Source organism: Symphalangus syndactylus, chromosome 13 (assembly GCF_028878055.3).
Source record: "Symphalangus syndactylus isolate Jambi chromosome 13, NHGRI_mSymSyn1-v2.1_pri, whole genome shotgun sequence".
NCBI classification, from domain to species: domain Eukaryota; kingdom Metazoa; phylum Chordata; class Mammalia; order Primates; family Hylobatidae; genus Symphalangus; species Symphalangus syndactylus.
In genome coordinates, this window is record NC_072435.2 from 117,328,949 (window position 1) to 117,352,556 (window position 23,608).

Here is a 23,608-nt window from a genome sequence, read left to right on the forward strand (position 1 = left end):
GGCTTGGCCATCACGTGCTCTTTTTTTTTTTTTTTTTAGTAACTTACCAGCCTCACTACTGCCCCATAATGAAATAAACATGTTCAAAGGAGGCTGCATGGGCTGGAGAGTGATGCAAAGTGAATTAAGTGAAATAAAGCAAAAAATATGTAATAGAATTCTTGATCTAATTAATTCTTTTTTCTCCCTGAGGCCCTTCTTTCTCTCCAAGTGGCCTCATGGTGGCCCCAAAAGCTGGCATCAGAAAAAGGTCCAGTGGCAGCCACCTTAGTGTAAAAACAGTTAAGTCCATCTATCACCTCCTTGAGGAGTTCCCGGCCTGTCAGAGTGGGAAGGGGCTGGGTAGTCACCTAATTTAATCCCCTCCCTTTACAAACCTCGAGGAAACCGCAAACACGAGAAAAGAATGGGCCAGCCGGGGGTTTGTTCCCCTTGGCCTCCCCCAGAATGCCTGCCCTGCTGCCGGGTCCTAAGTGGCCACTCAATAAATGTTGGGCCCTTGATGAATCACCTTCCCCCTCGATATTTGCATTTTCTCTTTATCAGTAATTGGCAGATGAAAGGCTTTGTCCTCCAGTTGAAAGAATTCCAAGCATTTGCTCAAAGTGGGGGAGGAGGTTATTTTGGACCAAAGGGGGAAGGGCCAAGACCCTGGAGCTCCCAGTGTTGGCTAATTGTCCCAGAGAAGTGGAGAGTAGGTGAGGAAAGAGAGAAGGTGAAGGTGCTTATCCCAGAGATGTACTTTTTCTTGCAGGAAAACACCAGGCCGGTTGTATTGGAAACACAATAATAATGATTTCCTGGACCCTCCTGCTCGATCTTACAAAAAGCCCGGTCAAATCCTGCCTGAGTTACCCCCATTCATTCTTCATTCATCGAAGGTTGATTGAGCAACTCTGTGCCCAAAGACAGAGAGGCTAGAGAAAAGAAGATGCAGCGTGGGGCATGTAGATTGGGCATACTCAAGGCTGGGTAGGACGATGGACCTGCAGCTTCCCAAGGAAAGGGTGGACACTGGATGTAGCTCTCAGAAACCTGAATCTTGATAAGAAATTGAAGTTGTTCTCATATTCATATATGATTATCATAGCTCCTGATTTTTTTTTTTTTTGAGAGAGGGTCTTGCTCTGTTGCCCAGGCTGGAGTGCAGTGACACAATCTCAGCTCACTGCAACCTCCAGGAGTACACCACCATGCCCAGCTAATTTTTGTATTTTTGGTAGAGACAGGGTTTTGCCGTGTTGCCCAGGCTGGTCTCCAACTCCTAGGCTCAAGTGTTCCTCCCGCCTCGGCCTCCCAAAGTGCTGATTTTACAGCCATGAGCCACCACACCTGGCCCTGTTTTGTTTTAATTTAAGGATATCTAATCATTCCACATCAGCATATATAGTTTCCTTATTCTTTTTAGTGATTTCATAGCATTTCATTGGGCAGATAAATGGTGCAAGAATGATTTAATTAGTTCCCTAACTTTTAGATGGTTTTCAATCTTTTTCTGTTGCAAACAGAGCTATAAGGGATTGCAGCTTTGTGCTTGAGTCTGTCAGTAGAATATATATCTGAAAGTGATCATCCACGTCTCAGGATTCCTACCCTATCATCAATTATTTGTCCTTGAGAAGTTTATTTGTAAGATCTGAGCAGGTGGGACAACCTCATATCCAACTGGTATCCCCAGGAGTCTATGCAGTGCCATGCCCTTGGCAGGCACTCAGAGAGAGTGGTTTAAGGGCTAACACTGCAAGCATTCACACTGTAACCAGATGGCCTCTTGTAGGAAACCTTTGCTGATATCCTTGGCCCCCTTTCCCCATGGACCCTTCATTCATTCCACAAATGTTTGTGGAAGGTTGATTAGGGGGACCCTGTGTCAAATCAGCCTCTTAGGTATGTATAGTCTGGTAGGTGAGTTAAAACAAATTCTGGAAAGCACTCTAAGGCTGTGCTGTCTGGTGGGATACACTAGCTCCCTACAGCTACTTAAATTTAATTAAAATAAGATGTAAAATTCAGCTCCTTAACTCAGTACCTACATTTGAAGGGGCTAGAAGGGACAGCACTGAATGGTGCAGACACAGAATATCCCTATCATTGGCCGGGTGCGGTGGGTCACGCCTGTAATCCCAGCACTTTGGGAGGCTGAGGCAGGTGGATCACCTGAGGTCAGGAGTTCAAGACCAGCCTGGCCAACATGATGAAACCCCCGTCTCTATTAAAAATACAAAAATTAGACAAGCGTGGTGGTGCACACCTGTAATCCCAGCAACTCAGGAGGCTGAGGCAGGAGAATTGCTTGAACCCAGGAGGCAGAGGTTGCAATGAGCTGAGATTGCACCACTGCACTCAAGCCTGGACAACAGAGGGGGATTCTGTCTCAAAAAAAAAGAATATCTTGAATATCTCTATCATCTATGGGACAGCCGTGAAGGGAGGCTTAGCATAGTGGGCAACCCTGTGGGCTCTGGATTCCTATAAGCTCTGAGTTTGAATCCTATCGCTATTTCCTAGCTATAAAATTTGGCCAAGCAAGTTAACCTGTCTTTGAGCCTCAGCCATAAAGGTGGGGAATTACAGCCCCTCATGGAGATTTGGCAAGGATTCAAAGGTACTGCAAATGTGAGGGGCTTTGCACAAAGTCCCAGTAATATGATCAAAAATTGGGAGTGAAGCCAGGCGCAGTGGCTCATGCCTATAATCCCAGCACTTTGGGAGGCCAAGGCGGACAGATCACCTGAGCTCAGGAGTTCGAGACCAGCTTGGGCAACATGATAAAACCCCGTCCCTACTAAAAATACAAAAATTAGCTGGGCGTGGTGGTGTGTGCCTGTAGTCCCAGCTACCCAGGAGGCAGAGGTTGCAGTGAGCCAAGATCATGTCACTACACTCCAGCATGGGTGACATCCCAAGACTCCATCACCAAACCAAAACGAAACAAAACAAGATGCAGAATACTAATAATACTAAGTTGTGCTGACCATGTAAGTAAACCAAAAGGGATATAGCTGTATCTGCATGCTTTTTTTTTTTTTTTTTTTTTTTGAGACAGAGTCTTGCTATAACACCCAGGCTGGGGTACAATGGCACAATCTCAGCTCACTGCAACCTCCGCCTCCTGGGTTCAAGCAATTCTCCTGCCTCAGCCTCCCAAGTAGCTGGGACTACAAGTGCATACCACCACGCCCGGCTGATTTTTGTGTTTTTAGTAGAGACAGGGTTTCACCATACTGGCCAGGCGGGTCTCAAACTCCTGACCTCAGGTGATCCGCCCATCTCTGCCTCCCAGACTGCTGGGACTACAGGCATGAGCCACCGTGCCCGACCCATACATTGTTTAGTATGCGCAGAATTTCCTTTGGAAAGATCAAAAAGTGAGAAAAAGAACTGGGAAAAGAGAAGAAAGCCTATTTTTTGGTAAAGTGATATTTTTACCACATATGTGCATGAATAGTGCCTGATTTTAAACTTATTGACTTAATCTCATTTTAGATGCTGTAGTACCTCTTGAATTTTGTACCGCACAGATGTATTACCTACTCAAAAATAATTCCATTTTATTCTTTTTTTAAGTCTGTAAGATTCAAAATCAGGCAAACCTAAACCAAAACTAAATTTTTTTTTTTTTTTTTTTTTTTTTTTGAGACAGTCTTGCTCTGTCACCCAGGCTCTGGTGTGCAGTGGCGCGATCACAGCTCACTGTAGCCTCCACCTCTCGCACTCAGGCAATGCTCCCACCTCAGACTCCCGAGTAGCTGGGACTTGTAGGCATGCAAGACCAGGCCCAGCTAATTTAGGTATTTTTTGTAGGGACACTGTTTTGCCATGTTACCCAGGCTGTTCTCAAACTCCTGAGCTCAAGTGATCCGCCCCTCAGCCTCCCAAAGTGGGGGATTACAGGCTAAATATTCTTTAGATACAGATACATAAGTTGCAAAACAGGAATAAAAGCAAGGAATGATTAACACAAAATGCTGCAAAAGACCATTCAGGAAAGGAATGTGAACAGAGATACTAGTGACTTTCTGTTTCTTAATCCACCTGCTGGGCATCTGAGACTGTTCCTTAAAGTATAGTTAAATATTTTTCAGATTCTATTGTATTTATGAAATATTCCATAATTTTTTCTTTTTCTTTTTTTTCTTCTTTTTTTTTTTTTTTTTGAGACAGAGTCTCGCTCTGTCGCCCAGGCTGGAGTGCAGTGGCGTAATCTCGGCTCACTGCAACCTCTGCCTCCTGGGTTCAAGCGATTCTCCTGCCTCAGCCTGCTGATTAGCTGGGACTACAGGCAAATGCCGCCACACCCAGCTAATTTTTGTATTTTTTGTAGAGACGGGGTTTTGCCATGTTGGCCAGGCTGGTCTCGAACTTCTGAGCTCAGATGATCTGCCCGCCTAAGCCTCCCAAAGTGCTGGGATTACAGGCGTGAGGCACTGCGCCCAGCCTTATTTTCTTGTATTATTGTATCACAGAAATATACACACCAGCCAGGTGCTGTGGCTCACGCCTGTAATCCCACCACTTTAGAAGGCCAAGGTGGGCAGATCATTTGAGGTCAGGAGTTGGAGACCAGCCTGGCCAACATGGTGAAACCCTGTCTCTACTAAAAATACAAAAATTAGCCGGGCGTGGCGACACGAGCCTGTAATCCCACCTACTCGGGAGGCTGAGGCCGGAGAATTGCTTAAACCCGGGAGGCAGAGATTGCAGTGAGCCGAAATCATGCCACTGCACTCCAGCATGGGTGACTGAGCAAGTCTCCATCTCAAAAAAAAAAAGAAAGAAAGAAATATACACACCGTCTCTCATCTTGCTTTTCACTGATTATAATCTTGGACCCCTTTCCATGTGCTATCTGTAGAACTGCCATTCTGAAGTATTATTTAGGCTGGGCATGGTGGCTCACGCCTGTAATCCCAACACTGGGAGGCTGAAGCAGGCGGATCACCTGAGGTCAGGAGTTGGAGACCAGCCTGGCCAACGTGGTAAAACCCTGTCTCTACTAAAAATACCAAAAATTTGCTGGGCGTGGTGGCGTGTGCCTGTAATCCCAGCTACTCAGGAGGTTAAGACAGGAGAATCGTTGGAACACGGGAGTCAGAGGTTGCAGTGATCCAAGATCGCACCATTGCACCCCAGCAGCCTAGGCAACAAGAGCGAAACTTCGTCTCAAAAAAAAAAAAAAAAAAAAAAGGAAAGAAAAAGAAAAAAAGTATTTAAGTGTTACATAAATCTGAGTGTTGTGATAGAAAATTCTATTGGTTTTAAAAAGTCACAGAATAAAGTGTATATTATGACCCATTTATGTCAAAATAAGCTATAGTAATATTTATATATATATGTGACCCCCCCCCAAAAAAAAAGATAAGAAAGGCTTGGAGACTGGGCGCGGTGGCTCACTCCTGTAATCCTAGCACTTTGGGAGGCCGAGGCAGGTGGATCACCTGAGGTCAGGAGTTCGAGACCAGTCTGGCCAACATGGTGCAACCCAGTCTCTACTAAAAATACAAAAATTAGCTGGGTGTGGTGGCGCTGCCTATAATCTCAGCTACTTGAGAGGCTGAGGAAGGAGAATCGCTTGAACCTGGGAGGTAGAAGTTGCAATGAGCCGAGATCATGCCACTGCACTTCAGCCTGCCCAACGGGAGCAAGACTCCATCTCAAAAAGAAAAAAAAAAAAAAGAGGGCCAGGCACGGTGGCTCACGCTTGTAATCTCAGCACTTTGGGAGGCCGAGGCGGGTGGATCACGAGGTCAGGAGATCGAGACCACGGTGAAACTCCATCTCTACTAAAAATACAAAAAAAATTAGCCAGGCGTGGTGGCGGGCGCCTGTAGTCCCAGCTACTCGGAGAGGCTGAGGCAGGAGAATGGCGTGAACCCGGGAGGCGGAGCTTGCAGTGAGCCGAGATTGCGCCACTGCACTCCAGCCTGGGCGACAGAGCGAGACTCCGTCTCAAAAAAAAAAAAAAAAAGAAAGGCTTGGAATTGCGCGGCAAACTATCACCTTTGATTCCCTCACAGGAGGGGAGAAAATTTTAAGGGGGTTATATTTATATATTATTTGCGTCTTTAACAACCATTTTGACCTTTTACATTTGTCAAATATTTCAAACATAATGAAAGGTATATAAAATAAATAAAGAGGCCGGGCACGGTGGCTCACGCTTGTAATCCCAGCACTTTGGGAGGCCGAGGCGGGCGGATCACGAGGTCAGGAGATCGAGACCACGGTGAAACCCCGTCTCTACTAAAAATACAAAAAATTAGCCGGGCGTGGTGGCGGGCGCCTGTAGTCCCAGCTACTCGGAGAGGCTGAGGCAGGAGAATGGCGTGAACCCGGGAGGCGGAGCTTGCAGTGAGCCGAGATTGCGCCACTGCACTCCAGCCTGGGCGACAGAGCGAAACTCCGTCTCAAAAAATTAAAAATAAATAAATAAATAAATAAATAAATAAATAAATAAATAAAGAGGGCCTAGCGCGGTGGCTCACACGTGTAATCCTAACATTTTGGGAGGCTCAGGCAGGCAGATCACCTGAGGTCAGGGGTTCGAGACCAGCCTGGCCACCATGGCAAAGCCCCATCTCTACTAAAAATACACAAATTGGCCAGGTGTGATTACATCTATAATCCCAACACACCTGTAATCCCAGCTACTCAGGAGGCTGAGGCAGGAGAATCGCTTGAACTCAGGAGGCAGAGGTTGCAGTGACCCGAGATGGCGCCACTGCACTTCAGCCTGAGCAACAGAGTGAGACTCCCTCTCAAAAAAAAAAAAAAAAAAATTATTAAATAAAATACTCATGTATCCAGCATCCAGTGTTGGCAAATGTTAGAGATTTGCCATATTTGTATGAGTTTTGCAATTTAAAACAAATATTCTTCTTGTTTGTTTGTTTTTTAAGACGGAGACTCACTGTCGCCCAGGTTGGAGTACAGTGGCACGATCCCGGCTCACTGCAACCTCCGCCTCCCAGGTTCAAGCGATTCTCCTGCCTCAGCCTCCTCCTACCTCAGCCTCTGGAGTAGCTGGGATTACAGGTGTGCGCCACCACGCCCAGCTAATTTTGTATATTTAGTAGAGACGGGGTTTCTCCATGCTGGTCAGGCTGGTCTCAAACTCCCGACCTCAGGTGATCAGCCCGCCTCGGCCTCCCTAAGTGCTGGGATTACAGGCATGAGCCACCGCGCCCGGCCATGAGATAGGGTTTCTCCATGTTGGTCAGGCTGGTCTCAAACTCCCGACCTCAGGTGATCCACCCGCCTCAGCCTCCCAAAGTGCTGGGACTACAGGCTTGTGCCACCGCGCTCAGCGAATTCTTCATTTTATAATCTGTCTCTCCCACTGTGAGGGTTGAAAGGAACACTGGATATAACAGGTGAGTTAATTAAGGGGTTAATGCCAGGAAGAGTCATGAAAGTTCAAAGATTCTTTAAAAAACTTGTCTTTTTAGGGTGGGCGCGGTGGCTCACGCCTGTAATCCCAGCACTTTGGGAGGGCGAGGCGGGTGGATCACCTGAGGCCAGAGGTTTGAGACCAGCCCGGCCAACATGGTGAAACCCTTCTGTACTAAAAATACAAAAATTAACCGGGCGTGGTGGCCTGTGCCTGTAATCACAGCTACTAGCGGGGCTGAGGTAGGAGGATCGCTTGTACCTGAGAGGGGGAGGTTGTGGTGAGCCGAGATCGCGCCACTGCACTCCAGCCTGGGCAACAGAGCGAGACTCTGTCTCAAAAAAACAAAAAAAAAAAAAAAAAAGAAAAAAAAAAAAGAAATTGCCTCTTTGGATTGATGGACAAGTACGTTAACCAATGGAAATAAAAACCTAAGCATTACTTCATCATGCTCAATTGTGATTGGTTGGCGACCCCCGAGGGAGGGCTCAGAGGGCTGGCAGTTAACCCTTTCAGGGAAAATCAAGCCTTTTGCATTTATTTTATTTGAAAGTTGAAGTAGCAACAGATGAAAAGCCTACAAAAGTCCCAGGACTTTCAAATACTACCTTTCAGTCTTAGCGCAGAAAGCAGGATTTCGCCCCACAAAGGAATAGTCAAGGACAAATTTCCTGGAGAAAAGTTTTGAACTTTTAGAACGGGGAATCCGCTGACCTTGCTGAGTAAGTGAGAAGGTTGATTCACTTTTTGTGCTGTTGGAACAGAGACCAGTGTTGGAGATGATTCCATTAATCTTGCGAAGTGATCAGTCACTGGGAGGATTGAATTGCATTTCCTGCCTAAAGATGTAGAGACAGACGACCTTTGCTGCAGCCCTCAGACCCCCAGTTCACAGCTGGGGAGAGGATGTGTCAGCGTTTACTTTCAGGTCTCACCCTGCCCTTTGTTCAAAATTCAGACTTTTGTGTTTAGGCTGCTGCTGGGGTTTTTGTAGTTGTTGATGCTGCTTTTTTTTTTTTTTTTATAACCGCCCACATCCTGCAACTTCTGAGAAACAAACTCTATTTGGTAGAAGATAAAATCTGGAGGTGCCTCGGAGAGGGAACCAGAATAGACAGGGAATTCTGAGAGGCCATTGGGCCTTTAGGCTTTAATTACTGCCCCCACCCCTTCCTGGACTCCCTAAATGCTGCAGGCTGAACTGGATGGAGCCAAAAGTCCAGCAAAATGAATACAATGCTTCGTGTTTATATGGCTCTACTACAAGAAAGATTTTACACACATTACCTCATGGAAGAGGCACTGCTAAAGCAGAAGTATTTACATAAATGAACATTCGCAGTTCCTAAATGTAATCAGCTGCATGACCTTGGACAAAGTGCCCAAACTTGAGTCTCAGTTTTCTCATCTGTAAAATGGGGTCACATGAAAGTTACCAGAGGCAGCCAGGCGCGGTGGCTCACGCCTGTAATCCCAGCACTTTGGGAGGCTGAGGCGGGTGGATCACGAGGTCAGGAGATCGAGACCATCCTGGCGAACACGGTGAAACCCCATCTCTACAAAAAATTGGCCGGACGTGGTGGCCGGCACCTGTAGTCCCAGCTACTCGGGAGGCTGAGACAGGAGAATGGCGTGAACTCGGGAGGCGGGGCTAGCAGTGAGCCGAGATCGCGCCACTGCACTCCAGCCTGGGTGACAGAGCGAGACTCCATCTCAAAAAAAAAAAAAGTTACCAGAGGGTCAAGGCGCAGTAGCTCACACCTGTAATCCCAGCACTTTGGGAGGCCAAGGCAGGCAGATCCCCTGAAGTCAGGAGTTTGAGACCAACTTGGCCAACATGGGGAAACCCCATCTCTACTAAAAATATAAAACTTAGCTGGGCATGGTGGCTCATGCCTGCAGTCCCAGCTACTTGGGAGGCTGAGGAAAGAGAATTGCTTGAACCTGGGAGGCAGAGGTTGCAGAGCCTAGATTGTGCCACTGCACTCCAGCCTGGGTGACAGAGCAAGACTACATCTCAAAAAAAGAAAGAAAGAAAAATAGGCCGGGCGAGGTGTCTCATGTCTGTAATGCCAGCACTTTGAGAGGCCAAGGCAGGCGGATCACCTGAGGTCAGGAGTTCAAGACCAGCCTGACCAAAATGGAGAAACCCCGTCTCTACTGAAAATACAAAATTAGCCGGGCATGGTGGCGCATGCCTGCAATCCCAGCTACTTGGGAGGCTGAGGCAGGAGAATCGCTTGAACGCGGGAGGTGAAGGTTGCGCGGAGCCAAAATCGCGCCATTACACTCCAGCCTGAGCAATAAGAGCAAAACTCTATCTCAAAAAAAAATAATAATAATAAAATAAAGTTACCCGACAATTGAATGAGCCAACGTTCTATAACAGGACGCAATAAATGGTGTGTCTTAATTAAAATGAGGTTGACCTCCTGGGCTCCAGAACAATGACAGGTAGCTGTGGATTGGGCAAATTTAGCTTTTCCCCAAGGGAAACACCTTGGGGAAGGCTGCCTGGAATGGATGGATACAGTCCCCTTGCTTGTACATCCTGTCCCTCACCAGACTCCAAAGTCTGACCTTGCTGAACTATTTTGAGTTCTTTGACTAAACCTGCTCTTTCCTCCTCTAGACATTTGCATATGCCAATCGATTCCCCCAGCCCTTCTTCCCTCCTGTTTCTCCTAGAATCTGCTTTGCTCTCTCTCTTTCCTGCCCCCCCACCCCCCCAGTAATTACCACATCATCTTATTGTTGCCTGTGCCCTCACCAGACTGTAAGCCCTAAGAGGGCAGTACCTGGTCTGTCTCATTCATGGATATAGCTCTAGCAAAATGCCTGCATGTCCCCTAAAAATACTTGTGGGTTTTTTTTTATTATTTTATTTTTTTGAGACGGAGTGTCACTCTGTCACCCAGGATGGAGTGCAGTTGCGCGACCTCGGCTCACTGCCTAGCCTCTGGAGTTCAAGCGATCCTCCTGCCTCAGCCTCCCAAGTAGCTGGGGATTACAGGCACCCGCCACCACACCCAGGTAATATTTGTATTTTTAGTAGAGACGAGGTTTTGCCGTGTTGGCCAGGCTGGAAAACATACTTGTTGAATGGAAACCCAGCACCCCAATTCCTCCTCCCCAAGTCCCAAAACTACTCACCCTTCTGGAAATCTCAAATAACTGCTGAAATTTTGTTTTCCTGGATGACCAAATTCTAACACCCTTTACAGATGGTGTCCATGGCTTTTAACCCTCCTTGAAATGACATTCATTAATCCCACAACTATTTATTGAGTGCCTGCTTGATTCACACACAAAGCAACCTTAGGCAGGCACTGTGGCTAATACCTGTAATCCCAACAATTTGGGAGGTCAAAGCGGGTGGATCCCTTGAGCCCAGGAGTTAGAGACCAGCCTGGGCAACATGGTGAAACCCCATCTCTACAAAACAAAAGCAAAACACAGCAGCTTTGATAGGAAACTCTCCTCTTCATCCCGCGGCACCTGTTCATGGCAGAGAGTAAGAGGATCCCCCTGGTGCGGCTGAGATGCTCTGAAATGAAGACGCTGGCTCTTATCCCCAGCCTGAAGAGAGAAAATTCTGAGATGGCTCCCTTACAAATTGAGAGCAGGTGAGTTTACCTCTAATCTCACGCAAAACTTTCTCATTCAGAACACCTGTCACAACTAATAGAATACTCACGTGTCCACAGTCTAACACCACTCACTTAATAAAAGGAAAATTCCCCGTCTAATCCCAGCACTATAGGAGGCCAAGGCAGGAGGCTCACTTGAGACCCCAGAAGTTTGACACCAGCCTAGGCAACATAATTAGGCCCTGTCTCTATTTAAAAAAAAAAAGGAAAAGTCTCTGAGGAGACCAACCTTGTTCGTCCTCTTCACTGTTTATTTTATTTATTTATTTATTTTTGAGACGGAGTCTCACTCTGTCGCCCAGGCTGGAGTGCAGTGGCGCAATCTCGGCTCACTGCAAGCTCCGCCTCCCGGGTTCACGCCATTCTCCTGCCTCAGCCTCCTGAGTAGCTGGGACTACAGGCGCCTGCCACCACGCCCGGCTGATTTTTTGTATTTTTAGTAGAGACAGGGTTTCACTGTGTTAGCCAGGATGGTCTCGATCTCCTGACCTCGTGATCCACCTGCCTCGGCCTCCCAAAGTGCTGGGATTACAGGTGTGAGCCACCGCGCCCGGCCTCTTCACTGTTTATCTTCAGGTCCTAGGACCCAGCTCATAAAACATACCCCACAAATGTTTGTTGAATGAATGAATGAATTCCTCAACCTCCAAAAGTATGTGTATTTTCAGCTTGATCAACTAATCCTTAAATTGTACCTCTTTGAACAAGATACCGGCTGGGTGTGGTGGTTCATGCCTGTAATCCCAGCACTTTGTGAGGCCAAGGCGGGCACATCACCTGAAGTCAGGAGTTTCTGACCAGCCTTGCCAACATGGTGAAACCCTATCTCTACTAAAAATACAAAAATTAGCCGGGCGTTGTGGTGGGCACCTGTAGTCCCAGCTACTCAGGAGGCCGAGGCAGGAGAACTGCTTGAACCCGGAAGATAAAGGTTGCAGTGAGCCGAGATGGCGCCGCTGCACTCCAGCCTGGGTGAGAGTGAAACTGTGTTTCAAAAAAAAAAAAAAAAACTCCTGGCACAACGGCTCACACCTGTAATCTTAGCACTTTGGCAGGCCAAGACGAGCAGATTGCCTGAATTCATGAGTTTGAGACGAGCCTGGGTAACATGGTGAAACCCTGTCTCTACTAAAACATAAAAAATTAGCCAGGGGTCGCGGTGTGTGCCTGTAGTTCCAGCTACTCGGAAGGTTGAAGCAGAATTGCTTGAACCCAAGAGGCACAGGTGCAGTGAGCTGAGATCATGCCACTGCACTCCAGCCTGGGTGACAGAGGCAAAACTCCGTCTCCAAAAAAAAAAAAAAAAAGATACCAAGTTTCTTAGAGGTATAAAAAATATGTTGGTGTGCCTTGGGGAGACGGGAACACCTTTCTAGCTCCAAAGTCCAGACCCTTACCCACTCTATTCCACACTGCCACCCTTGTTCATGACACCTGTTGCACAGAAACTGAGTCATGGGGACCAGCCATCATTGCGCACAGCTGAGGCCTAAAAACGCGTACCCTGCGTCCTCCACTGCCGCGACCCAGCAGTCTGGGAGGCACCCCAAGCTCATGATGCCGGGTAGAGGAGGGGCCGCTGTTTGCATGTGACGGCAGCTTCCTCACTGCTAGGCTGTGGCTAATTATTACTTTTTATTTTTTTTTTTTTGAGACGGAGTCTTGCTGTGTCGCCCAGGCTGGAGTGCAGTGGCGCGATCTTGGCTCACTGGAAGCTCCGCCTCCCGGGTTCACGCCATTCTCCTGCCTCAGCCTCCCTAGTAGCTGGGACTACAGGAGCCCGCCACCACGCCCGGCTAATTTTTTGTATTTTTAGTAGAGACGGAGTTTCACCGTGTTAGCCAGGATGATCTTGATCTCCTGACCTCGTGATCCGCCCGCCTCGGCCTCCCAAAGTGCTGGGATTACAGGCGTGAGGCACCGCGCCCGGCGGCTGTGACTAATTATTAGGTAACTAGCGTCCTTGGGTCTCCCTACCTGAAGGCCTAAAGACTGGAGATAAGAGAGCTGAAGGGGAGTAAAGCCAGGACTGGTGGGCCTGGGAGCCACCAGCAGTCTCAGAAGATCCTAGGGGAACTTTGCCTTCTGCTCCTGATCTCTGGAATCGATTCATCAGCCTGAGCTTCGACTCCAGCCTCTGCATCTGCTTCTCCCAAGGTGATTCCTCAATGTCTGCCCTGGGCACCTCATGGATGCATCGCAAGGGCTTTGGGAGTCCTCTGCTCACAGGGATTGACCTACCTGCTTGCCAGGTCTCAAGCTCTTGGGAGAAAGCCTGATGCTGTTTTTGTCTTCACCTCCATCCTAGGCACTGGGTAGGAACACAGCCAACAGCGATTGCAGGATGGGTCCTTCCAGGACACTGACGTCTCAACCTGTGCACTGTTGAGTCCCTGGACGAGTTACTCCACCTCTCGGAACCTCCTCCTCACTTGTATAATGGGAAAAATAATGGACATAGGAAGATGAAACAAGACCTTGGAGACCACATTTACCATCTTATTTTCCTTGTCCCTTTTTCTTTTTTTTGTTTTCGTTTGTTTGTTTTTTGGAGACAGGGTCTCACTCTGTCACCCAGGCTGGAGTGTAATGGTGCGATCTCGGCTCACTGCAACCTCTGCCTCCTGGGTTCAAGGGATCCTCCCACCTCAGCCTCCCAGGTAGCTGGCACCACAGACGCATGCCACCATGCCTGGCTAAATTTTTTTGTATTTTAGTAGAAGTGGGCTTTTACCATGTTGGCCAGGCTGGTCTCGAACTCCTGGCCTCAAGTGTTCCGTCCACCTCGGCCTCTCAAAGCGCTGGGATTACAGGTGTGAACCACCAAGCCTGGCCCCTTGTTCCCTTTTCTGTTTTCCTTTTCACTCTTATCACTGATCACCATCGATCATATTATCTACATAGCTATATATCTATTAGATTGGCGCAAAAGTAATTGCTGTTTTTGCCATTAACTTAAATGGCATTACTTTCAGTGGCAAAAACTGCAATTACTTTTGCACCAACCTAATATATTGAGACAGGGTCTCTGTCTGTCACCCAGACTGCTGGAGGGCAGGTCACTGCCACGTCCAACTCCTGGGTTCAAGTGATCCTGCCTCGGTCTCCTGATTACCTGGGACTACAGGCATGCACCACCACACCCAGCCAGTTTTTTTGTTTGTTTGTTTTTGAAACAGAGTTTTGCTTTTGCCCCCCAGTCTGGAGTGCAATGGCATCATCTTGGTTCACTGCAACCTCTGCCTCCGGGGTTCAAGTGATTCTCCTGCCTCAGCCTCCCAAGTAGCTGGGATTACAGGCGCCTACCACCACACCTGGCTAATTTTTGGTTTTGTGGGTTGTGTGTGTGTGTGTGTGTGTGTGTGTGTGTGTGTCGGAGTCTCGTTCTGTCACCCAGGCTGCTGGAGTGCAATGGCGCAATCTTCGGCTCACTGCAACCTCCGCCTCCTGGGTTCAAGCAATTCTCCTGCCTCTGCCTCCGGAGTAGCTGGGACTACAGGTGCCCACCACCACGCCAGGCTAATTTTTGTACTTTTAGTAGAGACGGGGTTTCACCATGTTGGCCAGGCTGGTCTTGAACTCCTGACCTCAGGTGATCCACCTGCCTCAGCCTCCCAAAGTGCTGGGACTACAGGCATGAGCCACCACGCCCGGCCGAAGTTGTTTTTTTTTTTAAATTTTGTAGAGACAGGGTCTCACTATGTTGCCCAGGCTGGTCTCGAACCCCTGACCTCAAGCAATCCTCCCTGTCTGGCTCCCAAAGTGCAGGGATAATAGGCACAAACCACTGTGCACAGCCTATATTTTATATTCTACTTAACTGAGTTTCTTTAGTTTTCACTCCTCCCCCTAGGATGTCTGTTTTGTTTACCTCCATATCTCCAGCCCCTAGAATAGAACTTGGTTCATGGCGGGTTCAGTAACTATTTGAATTAAATTAATAGATGGATGTAAAATGGTTAGTACTGGGGTGCCCAGTAATGGTAGGTATCAAACTTAGTCTCTGGACTCCAACAGAAAGCAGTGTAATTTAAGATGGACGCAGTGGGCTGGGCGCGGTGGCTCACGCCTGTAATCCCAGCACTTTGGGAGGCCGAGGCGGGTGGATCACCTGGGGTCAGGAGTTCGAGACTGGCCTGGCCAACATGGCGAAACCTCTTCTCTACTAAAAATACACAAAATTAGCTGGACGTGGTGGTGGGCGCCTGTAATTCCAGCTACTTGGGAGGCTGAGGCAGGAGAATTTCTTCAACCTGGGAGGTGGAGGTTGCAGTGAGCTGAGATTACGCCACTGCACTCCAGCCTGGGCGACAGAGTGAGACTCCGTCTCAAAAAAAAAAAAAAAAAAAAAAAAAGATGGGCACAGTGGCTCACGCCTGTAATCCCAGCACTTTGGGAGGCTGAGGTGGGCGGATCACCCGAGGTCAGGAGTTTGAGACCAGCCTGGCCAACATGGTGAAAAACCCCGTCACTACTGAAAATACAAAAATTAGCCGGGTATGGTGGCACACGCCTATAGTCCCAGCTACTTGGGAGGCTGAAGCAGGAGAATCACTTGAACCTGGGAGGCAGAGATTGCAGTAAGCCAAAATCTGGCCACTGCACTCCAGCCAGGGTGACAGAGCCAGACTCCATCTCAAAAAAATAAATAAAGTACAAAAGAAAGAGAGCAGTGTAATTGGAGCAGGGAAAATGCAGCATCGTAATAGAAGGTACAGATTAGGAGCCCTGGCTGAGAAATCCCGTCTGTACCATGTACCAGCTGTGTGACCTGGAACAGATGAATGAATTCACCTTCCTGAGGCTCAGTCTCCTCATCTGTCAAATGGAGGTGTTATAGGACCTCCTGGGAAGGATGTGAGCATGCAGGAGATGGTAAATGAAAAGCACTTAGCAGAGTGTCTGGTGCATAGTAAGTGCTCAGAAAACACTGGCCCACACTGTTCATTATAGTACTACTCAGACGAGGTGGACCTCTGAGTCAATTAAACAGTTGCTAAGCACTTAAAATATGTCACGGGCCAGCGAGTCCAGTTAACATTTATTGACCTAAATCTGTGAACTCCTTAAGGGAAGGGACTGTGTCTACATTGTCATGATCCTGGCCCTAGAAGATGCTAATGAATGTGAAAACATGCTGGAAAAGTTACATACTGAACTCAAATATGAGTTAGAATACAGAATAGCTATTAGAGTAATAACACCCATTGCCTAACATGTGCCAGGCTTGCTGTTGGGTGTTGGAGAAAGGGCAGTGAGCTTAAACAAACACGGGAACTTACAGCTTAGCAGGGGAGACAGACTTTGTTCCGAGTTGCACAGATAGAGAGGAAACTCTGAAGTTGATAAATATCACAAAGAAGACATATGTGGTCCTGTGAGTTCCATAATATGGAGGGAGGGAGAGTTGACCTGGTCTGGGATTGGGGAGGGAGTGATACCTAGAGCTGAGCTCTGAAGTAAAGATCTTTGCTAGGCTGAGTGTTGGGGAAGTGCTCTCAGCAGATGAAATGGCAGATGGAATAGGCCTTCTGACTGAGGCGCACATGTGCTAAAGAGCCCCAAAGAAGGCCCATATGACCCAAGCGTAGTGAGCTGAGGGTGCGATTGGGGGCGAAATAAACTGCAAAAATTAGTAGACACTTTGGGAACTAGCTGGGCAATGTCTAGTAAAGCTGAAGGTGTGTGTAACCTATGATGCAGCCGCTCCGTAGCTGAGGACATTGTTGGCAGAAATGCAGGAGTGCACTGGGAAGCGTGAACAAGGATGATGGCCCCAGCAGCATTGTATGTCATCACAAAAAGCTTGAAACAGGCTGGGCGCAGTGGCTCATGCCTGTAATCCCAGCACTTTGGGAGGCCAAGGCAGGCAGAGCACCTGAGGTCAGCAGTTCAAAACCAGCCTGGCCAACACAGTGAGACCCCATCTCTACTAAAAATACAAAAATTAGCCGGGCACGGTGGCACATGCCTGTAATCCCAGCTACTCGGGAGGCTGATCAGGAGAACTGCTTGAACCCGGGAGGCGGAGGTTGCAGTGAGCCAGGATCGCACCACTGCACTCCAGCCTGGGGCGACAGAGCAAGACTTTGTCTCAAAAAAAAAAAAAAAAAGACAGGTTCAGGCCTGGTGTGGTAGCTCACGTTTGTAATGCCAGAACTTTAGGAGGCCAAGACAGGAGAATCGCTTTAGCCCAGGAGTTTGAGACCAGCCTGGGCAACTTAGTGAGACTCTGTCTCTGCAAAAAAAAATTTAAAAGTATGGACACGGTGGCTCATGCCTGTAATCCCAGCATTTTGGGAGGCCGAGGCAGGTGGATCACCTGAGGTCAGGAGTTCAAGACCAGCCTGGCCAACATGGCGAAACCCCATCTCTACTAAAAATACAAAAATTTGCTGGGCGTGGTGGTGTGTGCCTGTAATCCCAGCTACTCAGGAGGCTAAGGCAGGAGAATCACTTGAACCTGGGAGGTGGAGGTTGCAGTGAGCCAAGATTGCACCATTGCACTCCAGCCTGGGCAACAAGAGCGAAACTCCATCTCAAAAAGAAAAATGAAAAAAATTAGCTGGGTGTGGTGGTGCATTCCTGTGGTACCAGTTTCTCTGGAAGCTAAGGTGGGAGGATCACTTCAGCCCAGAAGGTCAAGGCTGCAGTGAGCCATGATCGCAACACTGCACTCCAGCCTGGGCAACAGAGTGAGACCCTATCTCCCAAAAAAAAAAAAAAAAAAAATGCTGGGCACGGTGGTTCACGCCTGTATTCCCAGCACTTTGGGAGGCCCAGGCGGGTGGATCACTTGAAGTCAGGAGTTCAAGACCAGCCTGGACAACAGGCTGTATTTTGTATTTTGTCTATTAAAAATACAAAAATTAGCTTGGCATGGTGGCGTGTGCCTGTAATTCCAGCTACTTGGGAGGCTGAGGCAGAATTACTTAAACCTGGGAGGTGGAGGTTGCAGTGAGCTGAGATCGCACCACTGCACTCCAGCCTGGGCGACAGCAAGACTCCATCTCAAAATAAAAATAAAAATAAAAAATACAGGCAGGTTCTTGCAACGTGTATTTCCTGTGTACCAGACCTTGTGTTAGTCCTTCCTTCATGCATTCAACATGTATTAAACACCTACTGTGTGCCAGGCCTGATGCCTGTAATTTATTCATACATTATTTATTCAATCCAAGCAGGATTTATGGAGTGCTTATGAAATGCTAAGCTCTGAGCTTGTCATTCAATGCAATGTATGTTCATCAAGCAGCTACCGTATATAGCTGTCCCAATCAGTGCCTGGGTACACAGTAGTTCAATAAATGCCTGAATGAATGAACGCCCTCAAGGAGCCCCCAGTCTTCCTGCTAACATGGCCTGTAAATACATAACTCTAACACACAAAGATAAGGCTAGAAGGTGGGTGTGTTTAGAGTGCAGAGGGCCCCTTATCACCCGTACTGCCAGGTACCTTTCTCAAGGCCATATCTTCTCACCTGGGAACCAGCTCTTTGAAGGTGAGGCCAGGCTGGCCCCTAGCTCACCTGCCTGCCCATCACCAGGCACCCATGGAGGACTTTGCCTGCAGCTCCCACTCAATCAATGCCTGCTGTCTAATTAAGGCCGCTTCCCCCACCGCAGTTGTTCCTTCCTTCATACACCAGGCAAGAGGGCAGCAGCTGAGTTCTAACCCTGGAGCTCTGGCAGAGGGCCTGCACTTCTGACAGGTGCCCTCCCTCAGATTTGGCCTGACTTTTCCAGCTATGAAATGAAAGATTTGATTCTCCTCCTCCTTGACTTCTTAACCCCTTGCCTGGATTCCTATAATGACAAGTTAATTTTGAAAAATTATAGAGGTAATCCATGATCTAATTTTGCAAAAACCCAGACAATGCATAGAAATCATTGAAGATGGGCCAGGCGTGCTGGCTCACACCTGTAATCCCAGCACTTTGGGAGGCCAAGGTGGGCGGATCACCTGAGGTCAGGAGTTCGAGACCAGCCTGGCCAACATGGTGAAACCCCATCTCCACTAAAAATACAAAAATTAGCCAGACATGGTGGCGCATGCTAGTAATCCCAGCTACTCAGGAGGCTGAGGCAGGAGAATCACTTGAACTCAGGAAGCGGAGGTTGCAGTGAGCCGAGATTGTGCCATTGCACTCCAGCCTGGGCAACAGAGTGAGACTTCATCTCTAAAAAAATAAATAAATAAATAAAAGAAATCATTGAAGACTCAAATCTTCACTAGAGTCACAAAGCTTTGCACGATCCAACACTTTCCTTCCCCCCTTTTTATTTATTTATTTATTTATTTATTTATTTATTTATTTATTTTTGAGATGGAGTTTCACTCTTGTTGCCCAGGCTAGAGTACAATGGCGTGATCTCAGCTCATTGCAACCTCCACCTCCCGGGTTCAAGCGATTCTACTGCCTCAGCCTCCCGAGTAGCTGGGATTACAGGCATACGCCACCACACCTGGCCAATTTTTTGCATTTTTAGTAGAGATGGGGTTTCTCCATGTTGGTCAGGCTGGTCTTGAACTCCCGACCTCAGGTGATCCGCCCACCTCGGCCTCCAAAAGTGCTGGGATTACAGGCATGAGCTACTGCACCCAGCCTCCTCCTTCTTTTTAGCTGTGGTAAAATATATTCTGCAGGGGTTTTTTGTGGTTGTTTGTTTGTTCGTTTTTGAGATGGAGTCTCGCTCTGTCGCCCAGGCTGGAGTGCAGTGACACCATCTCGGGTCACTGAAACCTCACCTCCCTGGTTCAAGCCATTCTCCTGCCTCAGCCTGAGAGTAGCTGGGACTATAGGCATGCACCACCACACCCGGCTAATTGTTTTATGTTTTTTTGTAGAGACAAGGTTTCTCCATGTTGTCCAAGCTGGTCTCTAACTCCTAGGCTCAAGAGATCTGCCCACCTCAGCCTCCCAAGGTGCTGGGATTATAGGCTTGAGCAACCATGCCTGGCCTCCTTTTTTTGTGGGGGAGACGGGATCGTGCTGTGTTGCCTAAGCTGGAGTGCAGTAGTGCGATCACAGCTCACTGAAGCCTCAACCTCCTGGGCTTAAGCAATCCTCTTGTCTCAGCCCCTCGAGTAGCTGGGACTATAGGTGGACACCACCACACCCAGCTAATTTTTAATTTTTTTATAGAGATGGGGGTCTCACTATGTTGCCCAGGCTGGTCTCAAACTCCTGTCTCAAGTGCTCCACCTACCTCCCCAAAGTGCTGGGATTACAGGGCGGGAGCCACTGCATCTGACTCTACATTACCTTTTATTGTGGTCTTATCATCAGTTAGTTTAGAACATTTACAAGATGAACTTTAATAATGTATTGATTATTTTAGCAAGAAAATGGCTAATAATATTTGCCATAGTAAAACTGAGTCATTAGATTACTTTCTGGAGTTGCTTACTGCCAAGCAAAGTAATAAAGACTGTTCCACTGTGGGAAAGTGTGAAAATAAATAACATTATGCGACTCTGAGCTTAAAAATAGGAAATAAACTTATATGTAATGGTTTTAAAAATAATAATATAGGGGCCGGGTGCGGTGGCTCATGCCTGTAATCCCAGCACTTTGGGAGGCCGAGGCAGGTGGATCACAAGGTCAGGAGATAGAGACCATCCTGGCCAACATGGTGAAACCTCATCTCTACTAAAAATACAAAACTTAGCCAGGCATGGTGGCATGCACCTGTAGTCCCAGCTACTTGGGAGGCTGAGACAGGAGAATCGCTTGAACCCAGGAGGTTTGCAGTGAGCCAAGATTGCACCACTGCACTCTAGCCTGGGCGACAGAGGGAGACTCCGTCTCAAAAAAAAAAAAAAATACACACACACACACACACACACTATTATTACTATCGACTTAAGAGAGAAAATATTAACAGTTTCATAGCAGTGCTATTGACAACAGCCACAAAGTTGGAAATGACCCAAATGTCCATCAGTAGATAAATGGAAAAACAAAACATGGTATATGGAATATAATATAATATGGAGTATGATTCAGACTTAAAAACAAAGGAAATTCTGACACATGCTGCAACAAGATAAACCTTGAAGACATTATGCTAAGCGAAATAAGCCACACATGAATGGACAAATATGGTATGATTCCATTAATATGAAGTACCTAGAGTATTTCAATTCATGGAGACAGAAAACAGAATGATAGGCCCAAGGGCTGGGCATGGAGGCTTATGCCCGTAATCCCAGCACTTTGGGAGGCTGAGGAGGGTGGATCATCTGAGGTCGGGAGTTCGAGACCAGCCTGACCAACATGGAGAAACCCTATCTCATGGCTGGGCGCAGTGGCTCATACCTGTAATTCCAGCAGTTTGGGAGGCCGAGGTGGGCTGATCAGCTGAGGTCGGGAGTTCGAGACCAGCCTGACCAGCATGGAGAAACCCCATCTCTACTAAAAATACAAAATTAGCTGGGCGTGGTGGCACATGCCTATAATCCTAGCTACTAGAGAGGCTGAGGCAGGAGAATCGCTTGAAACCGGGAGGCGGAGGTTGCGGTGAGCCAAGATCGTGCCATTGCACTCCAGCCTGGGCAACAAGAGCAAAACTCCATCTCAAAAAAAAAAAAAAAAGAAAAAGAAACCCCATCTCTACGAAAAATACAAAATTAGCTGGGCATGGTGGAACATGCCTGTAATCCGAGTTACTGGGGAGGCTAAGGTAGGAGAATTGCTTGAACCCGGGCGGCGGAGATTACGATGAGCCAAGATTGTGCCATTACACTCCAGCATGGACAACAAGAGCGAAACTCCATCTCAAAAAAAAAAAAAAAAAAAAAAAAGCATGGTGGCACATGGCTGCAATCCCAGATACTTGGGAGAGTGAAACAGACGAATCACTTGAACTTGGGAGGCGAAGGTTGCAGTGAGCCGAGAATGAGCCACTGCACGTCAGCCTGGGCGACAGAGTGAAACTCTTATCTCAAATTAAAAAAAAAAAGAAAGAAAGAAAGAAAGAAAGAAAGAAAGAAAGAAAGAAAGAAAGAAGAAAGAAAGAAAGAAAGAAAGAAAGAAAGAAAGAAAGAAAGAAAGAAAGAAAGAAAGAAAGAAAACAGAGAAAGAAAATAGAATAGAAAATAGAATAGATATAATGGTGGTGGCCAGGGACTGGATGGAGGGGGATATTCTGGGGAGTTAGGTTTAATGGGGACAGAGTTTTTGTTTGAGAGGATGAAAAAGTTCTAGACGTGGATGGTGGTGATGGTTGTACAACAGTGTGAGTATGCTTAATGTCGTGGAGCTGCACACTTAAAAATTGTTACAATGATAAATTTTATGTTACATATATTTTGTCACAATTAAAAAAAGCAGCAGTACTCACTCACTTTGGCAGCACGTATACTGAAATTGGAACCGCACATAGCACTTTAGCATGGCTCTTGCGCAAGAATGACAAGCAAATTGACGAAGCTGAAACATTCCATGTTGAAACAGCAGCAACAGAAGCCCAGCAATCCCAGTGTCTCTTTGAAATTCTCCATGGCTGGGCCTGGTGGCTCATGCCTGTAATCCCAGCACTTTGGGAGGCCAAGGTGGGTGGATCACGAGGTCAGGAGATCGAGACTATCCTAGCTAACATGGTGAAACCCCGTCTCTACTAAAAATACAAAAAAAAAATTAGCCGGGTGTGGTGGCGGGCACCTGTAGTCCCAGCTACTCAGGAAGCTGAGGCAGGGGAACGGTGTGAACCCAGGAGGCGGAGCTTGCAGTGAGCCGAGATGGCGCCACTGCACTCCAGCCTGGGCAACAGAGCGAGACCCCATCTCAAAAAAAAAAAAAAAAAAAGAGAGATTCTCCATGGACCCATCCCAGTCTCTTCCTCCTAACCCCCTGAAAGTACCACTATATTTTTGTATTTATCACTTATTATACCATTGCAGGGTTTTGTTTGTTTATTTGTTTGTTTTTGAGATGGAGTCTTGCTCTGTTACCCAGGCTGGAGTGCAGTGGCGCAATCTCAGCTCACTGCAACCCCTACCTCCCAGGTTCAAGTGATTCTTCTGCCTCAGCCTCCCGAGTAGCTGGGATTACAGGTGCCCACCACCATGCCTGGCTAATTTTTGTATTTTTTAGTAGAGATGGGGTTTCACCATCTTGGCCAGGCTGGTCTCTAACTCCTAGGCTCAAGAGATCTGCCTCCCAAGGTGCTGGGATTATAGACATGAGCCACCATGTCTGGCCTTTTTTTTTTTTTTTTTGAGACAGAGTCCCACTCTGTCACCCACCCTGTAGCACAGTCTCGGCTCACTGCAATCCCCTCCTCCCAGGTTCAAGGGATTCTCCTGCCTCAGCCTCCCGAGTAGCTGGCACTATAGCTGCGCACCACCACACCCACCTAAATTTTGTATTTTTTAGTAGAGACGGGGTTTTGCCACGTTAGCCCGGCTAGTCCCAAACTCCTGACCGCCCGCCTCAGCCTCCCAAAGTGCTGGGATCACAGGCGTGAGCCACCGTGCGCTGGCCTAGTTTTTATATATATTCTTTTCTTTGGCATGTTCTTTTTGTTTTGAATCATTCACTTGTTTCCTTTTTATTTTTAGAGA

At 47.5% G+C, this 23,608-nt stretch overlaps 1 non-coding gene across 1 annotated transcript; it reads left to right on the forward strand.

The window, feature by feature from the left end:
• Positions 1–22,378: 22,378 nt before the first annotated feature.
• Positions 22,379–22,489, forward strand: LOC129461312 (U6 spliceosomal RNA). The gene has a single exon (XR_008650466.1). It is a non-coding gene; the product is annotated as a U6 spliceosomal RNA (small nuclear RNA).
• Positions 22,490–23,608: the final 1,119 nt, after the last annotated feature.